We start from the raw sequence: 5,765 nt of genomic DNA on the forward strand, positions 1-5,765 counted from the left end.
CAGTGCGTTGTAGATAAGCACTTTGCAGTGGTCAGTGAGGAAAAAGCAAGCTGTTACAGACGGTGAGCCTGTGGGCGGATACAGATGAACAAGTTCCGTGAAAATGGTTACTGCTTTTTTCAAACTACGTAGTCAAAACCACTCATTGGTTTGCACTGTTACAATCCTGATTTCTTTCTTTATGCTTTGCTAGCTTTTAATCTGAAGACAGTCTCTTTCACTAGGTTTTTGCATCTTGCTGTGAGCTCAGTAGAAAGAAGTCTGTTCGCTCGGCCAGGGCCTGAAGGCACTGTCATAACGGTGGTGGTGGCAGCTATGGAGGCTGGATCCCCCTTCAGGAGCCCTCTCCGACATCTGCACGGGCTCTAGGCTCCCGGTCGTCCTTCCTGCTGGAAGCAAATCCACACATACTCAGCTGCTGCTTGAAGCCAGGCCTTACGCAAGTCTGTGGGGAAGCCTTTGGCTGCTGTGTTTGCTCTTCAAACAGCTGTTGGGTCTTCAGAGACCTGGCTGCTCAAAGTATCCCACGCAGTGCTGTCCGGGTCCCAGCAAAATTAAAATCATCAGAAGGGCAGTCTTGGAAGTTTCCTGTAATCGCTTTCCAGATGAGTGTAATTTTGTGCCACTGCTAGTGGTGATTTGTTTGTGTGGGGCTTTTGGGGAGAGTTGCACTGTGAGGGGTATGAAAAAAGGGTGAGGAGGCCTTCTGCATCGGTGTTTCTTCTTGGAGAAAATGTTGGCCCAGCGCTTGTCAGGTGTGAACCTGGGTGTCTTGGCTGAAGCTCCTGAAAGACGTCATTCTGGGACTGCTGTTCCTCAGCATCTGCATTCAACATTCGGGTTCTGCATGTAAACAGGATATAGGGGGAATTTGGCCTGATTATCACTATCTTATTCCTCCCCCAGGACAGGAGACCAGCCTGCAAGGCACTGACAGCTGCTGAAACTTAAGCAGCATACTAGAAAAGGACAAATAAAACTAGAAAAGGATAAATAAACTGACAATAATCCTTTGTGAATGTTTTATTCCTATTGTATTTTAGTAGCATTTAGATATGTAGAAATCTGGCTTGTGGTAAACACCTTTGAAGTTGAGGAGGGATAGTTTTCTGGAAAGAATATGAATGAATTTGTAATTTTTCATAGACTTCAGTCATTTGCTTACAGGGACAATTTCAGTCCATCTCACAATATTTATAAAGTAAAAAAGTGTGATAAATGGGCAGCCAAGTTCAGTGGTATTCAGCCTTTGGGAAAGAAACAGATTTTTGGGGGGTGGTAAATGTGCTGGGCTGGAGTTCAGATGTTGTACCACGAGTTCCTGTGTAAGTTTTTTCCTGGATTGTGATTTGCACAGTATCCTCGCTTAAAGTAGTCCAGCAAAAGTTTAAAATGAAATTTTTTTACATCTTTAAGGCTGTGACAGGTCTGTTGCAACACTTACACGTTTTTTTGCCATTCTTTGACAGAAGGATGCATGAATTTCTACAGAAATATGGACTTTGGGGGTTGTTGACTCATTGTTGCTGAGCTGTGGCTGTTCCTTTGACAATCTGAGACTGCCGTGAGCATTTTGAATAGCAACAACAGCATCTTGGCTATGAAAAGATACACATACCCATAGGCACATGTACATGCACGTAGGCAGCAGCGTGAATGCAAAGGTATTCTTAAAGTTGGGAAAGATCCCGGTGCAGCCACTGTCAATGGTGAGATAAGTTGCTCAGTGTTTTGTGTCAAATTCCCTTCTGAAATCTGTTTTCTAGAAGTCAGAAACCCCAGTGTGGGGGATTGTGGAGGCTTCTGAGGTACACAGGTGACTGAAACAGGTTTTACTGTTGTTTCATTAGAAACAATGCTGGTAAGGTCTTTAAGGAAGATCGTACGCGTATTTTACGAACTGTGGTTGTCTGTGAGCAGAGCAAGTACCTGAACCTCAACTTCTTGTTCTCAAAGTTTACCATCTTAAAAGCTTTCTGTAGTGCTCTGAAGAGCTTTGCTGTTAATTCCATACTAGTGAAATATTACTGGGGTTTTATTTTTTTTTACGGTGTTAACTGCCTTACAACACTGCTTTAGCAACAACAAATATTTTAGTTTAACTCTTGCTGTGGAGGTACTAATCTTAAAATCATTGAAGAAATACCTTAGTTATAATTGCATGGCCTTGTTCATAAATAATACTGAGAACATTTTTCTGTATTCATAGGAAAGTGCTAGTACTTACCCGGAAGAAGATTAGGAGGTTAACTGTAGTTCTGTAACAGGTTTGTGTACAGTTGTAGGATCTACCTTTTGTGAATTGCAAGTTGCAGACTGGATTTAAATCTCTGTTTTAGTCTATAAATTGCTACTTATTTAAAAATAAGCCTTAGCTCAAATGTTGAAAAATCCCTGGCTCACATGGTGTGGGAATTTATGCTGGGACAGTATGATTAGTGCCTACAAGTTCTGTGCTTTTACTCTTTTATTTGCTCATTTGTTTGCTTCTAGGCCCTTACACTGTCAAGGGAAATGTTTTAGATATCAACCAAGTTTTTCATGCCCTTCAGGCAGGCTAATCCGTTACCTGCATGGGTGCTAAAAGTTTGCCCAGCCTTTGGCAGGGTGAAAACTGAATGTAGTCTTTTGGGTTTGTGCAGTTCTATTGCAGATGCATGAACGCGGTTAAGAAGGAAAATAATTTAATCAATATTGTCCAAGAGGCGGCTCATTTAGCAGGGACCTCTGTTCATGCTCCATCTCTTTGGACTTCGGCTCTTCTAACATTCTCTGGTCTCCCAAAAAGCAATCCACAGCTCAGTCGGTCATCCCTGATAGTCGGCATGTTATATTCCTTCCCTGCTGCAGAGGTTAGTCCGTAAGGAATTCCCCCCCGGCAGCTGACTGTCGTGTGTCTTGGGATCGACTCCAGCCACTGCCGCTGCTTGTTGGGCTCTTCTATACTGAGGTTTGGCCATCGGTGCTTAGTATGCTTCTATGATCTTGTGCAGGCAGATGAGGTCTTTTTGCTTGTGAATGGAAGATACCTGCTAAACATACTTCTGAGCTTTACCTTGTACATGGAGTTATAGCTCTTTTGTGTGAGATATGGGGTTTGGGGACTCCCTGCGTGCAAAGTTAGGGATTCTGAAACACAGCTGGTCAGTGTGTTTAACATCATGCATTTGCGCTCACGTTCATTTGCTGCAACATGCTCCTTCCAGATTGGCAGTCTCCACAATGCTGGAGGTGACTGGCTTGCTTGTCCTCAGTCACTTTCTCAGACTTCTCTGGGGGGCTGTTTTCAAAGTTTTTTCAGTTAAACCATCAACTTCTGGGACCGCTGAGGCTAGAGATAGGAATTATTGAAGAGAAGGCATTTGGAGAAGTTTGGGTCTAGTCAAAGTGAAAATCCAAGTGGAGAGGAACATGCGGATGAAGGCAAAATACAGTTAAGTGCTCATCTGATGTGGAAGTACATCACCGAAAGGGCTGCATTCCCTTCTACGGTGACTTTTTTCTTTTTTTTTTAGAGACTGACAAAATCAGCTATCTCATCTGTCACACTCAAAAAAAGTTGTCAAATGATTTTAATCAAAGACTGTTTAATTTACCCTTGTCAGATGAATGGACTTCCAAGGCCATACATACAGTCCTGCTGTATTCATTGCAGTCTGAAGTTATTTTCTGATTTTTTCTTGTGTTCTGTTAAACATACCTGTGATTTAGGCACTTCAGTTAATGGGAGAGTACAGCAGCTCTAGCCCGAGCATGCAGGGCTCTGTACGATGTCTAACTGAAAAGCAAGGGTGAAGCTTGCATTCACTAAAACTGAAAAACGATTAACTGTGACTAGGGTCAATTTTCAGATGATTAAAAACCAAGCTCATACATTTTTATTACTATGCAATCTCATAATTTTCAGCTAAATTAAGACAGCGAGCAAGTCTAAACCGTACTTGCCTTGTATGCCAGTAATAACAAATGAGAGGCGTCTGCAGGGAGTGAGTTTGGTTATGTCTCCTTTAGCATTTTTGTACATTTAAAATATATGATAGCCCGAATACCCTCTGCTCTCCTTGGTTTTATTTTTGTCTGTAGTACCACTTAATGAGCTATTAGAAATTAAATCCCTAGATAGTCCCGTTGGCCGCTCTCCATTGCAGGATATTACTGCAATACTGATTGTTGCAGTAATAGCTAGAACACCTGTTTTTGTTTTTAAATGTAACATTAAAAATCAGCTACTTGGGTTTTCTTCAAAAATATACATTCTTGCATCTCTTCTTTGAACAGTGTTACTGAATGGCAGTGATACGGCATTGATTCATACGGCAGTGATTTACTCTGAGGTTATCTTCATTAGTGGCATCCTAAATAGCTTCCTTTAGGGTGAAACTTATTTATGTTATATTTATTGAATTGTGAGGTATCTAACTAATCTGATGACACTGACACTGTTTATAAATGAAATGTAGACAGCAGCTTCAGCTATTATTTGAAATTTACCCCAGTACTTGGTCTGACTATGTTTGCAACCAAAATCCACTAATGAAGGTGATCCCTTGGCTCTAGTAGTCCTATTTTTCCTCCCCTTTCCACTTTTGCTGATATGGGGGTACTTCGACCTCTCAATGACCAAGACAGGCTGCTGCTTCAATGGACTCTGAATAATTTTCATTTGATCCTCAACATACTATGAGCTACAGAAATTTTAATTTAAAGTCTAAGTAAGGTGGCTTAAATATAAGCTTGTTGTACAAGGCAAGTAGTCAGTATCTGATAGTTGGGTCTTGTTTCAATTCTTCATTGGAATAATAGGAATTTTTCTCATGCTGGACCTGAATTGTCTATCAAGAGTGTGGAGTGTGTTCTTCAATGTAAGATTGTGCCCTACTGTAAGAGGCGAGGGCATTGAGGTGGCGTTTCTAGAATTATGGGAATGTACAGTATAAAATAGGTCTTTAAACTGTGGTTTTAAGATGATTAGTTCGTAGCCGTAAGACTTGTAAGCCTTATTCAGGACAATTGATTTTCAGAAGTGGCAATATATTTTGCCTGCAGTGATATTAAGCCTCTGTGCTGAAGACTCTCAATGGGTTTTCATTTTTGGTGGATGTTGCAAGTTGAGGCTTCAAAAGAGAAATCACCTGATTTTCCTGCCAGGCCAGAGGAGGAGATGTTTCGGCTCTTGTTTTACATTTCAGAGTATCTTGATGTGACCTGCACCCACGTGTCGTGTTCTGTAGAACATCTGTTCAAGAGCATGATTGTTCGGGTAGTCGGGAAGGGTTCTGGACATTAAAGATAAATAAAACCACATTGCTGTAGGAGTACCTAGGGACTGTTTTTTAGTTAGTCACCATGATCAAGTTTCTGTTAATAAGCTAGTGAAAGTTAATTTTGTTCAGGAGTCCAAAAATACAAAGCTTGCTTAGAAGAAGGAGCAAGAAACAGGAGAAGGATGGATACTAAGTCTTTAGTTACCTGAAACTAGTACAAATGTGTCCAGAAGTGCCTTCTGAATAAAACTCAAATATTGGTGAAACTAATTATGCCTTGAAATTATTTGGAGTTTAGTAAGTCTGGCTAAACTGTTTTATGAAATTATTTTAGAAATGAGGCTGGAAAAATCTGTTAAGTGTTGGTAGTTTTATTAAAATGGTAGTGCCATTCTAAAAATGAAGATGAAAATTCATTTTCTGATAATAGATAACGATGATCAAAAGCTGGGAAGATCTAAAATTTGTTTGGCATTGTCTGATCCTTTTTTTTTTTATAGT

Source organism: Pygoscelis adeliae, unplaced genomic scaffold (genome assembly GCF_000699105.1).
Source record: "Pygoscelis adeliae isolate BGI_AS28 unplaced genomic scaffold, ASM69910v1 Scaffold227, whole genome shotgun sequence".
NCBI classification, from domain to species: domain Eukaryota; kingdom Metazoa; phylum Chordata; class Aves; order Sphenisciformes; family Spheniscidae; genus Pygoscelis; species Pygoscelis adeliae.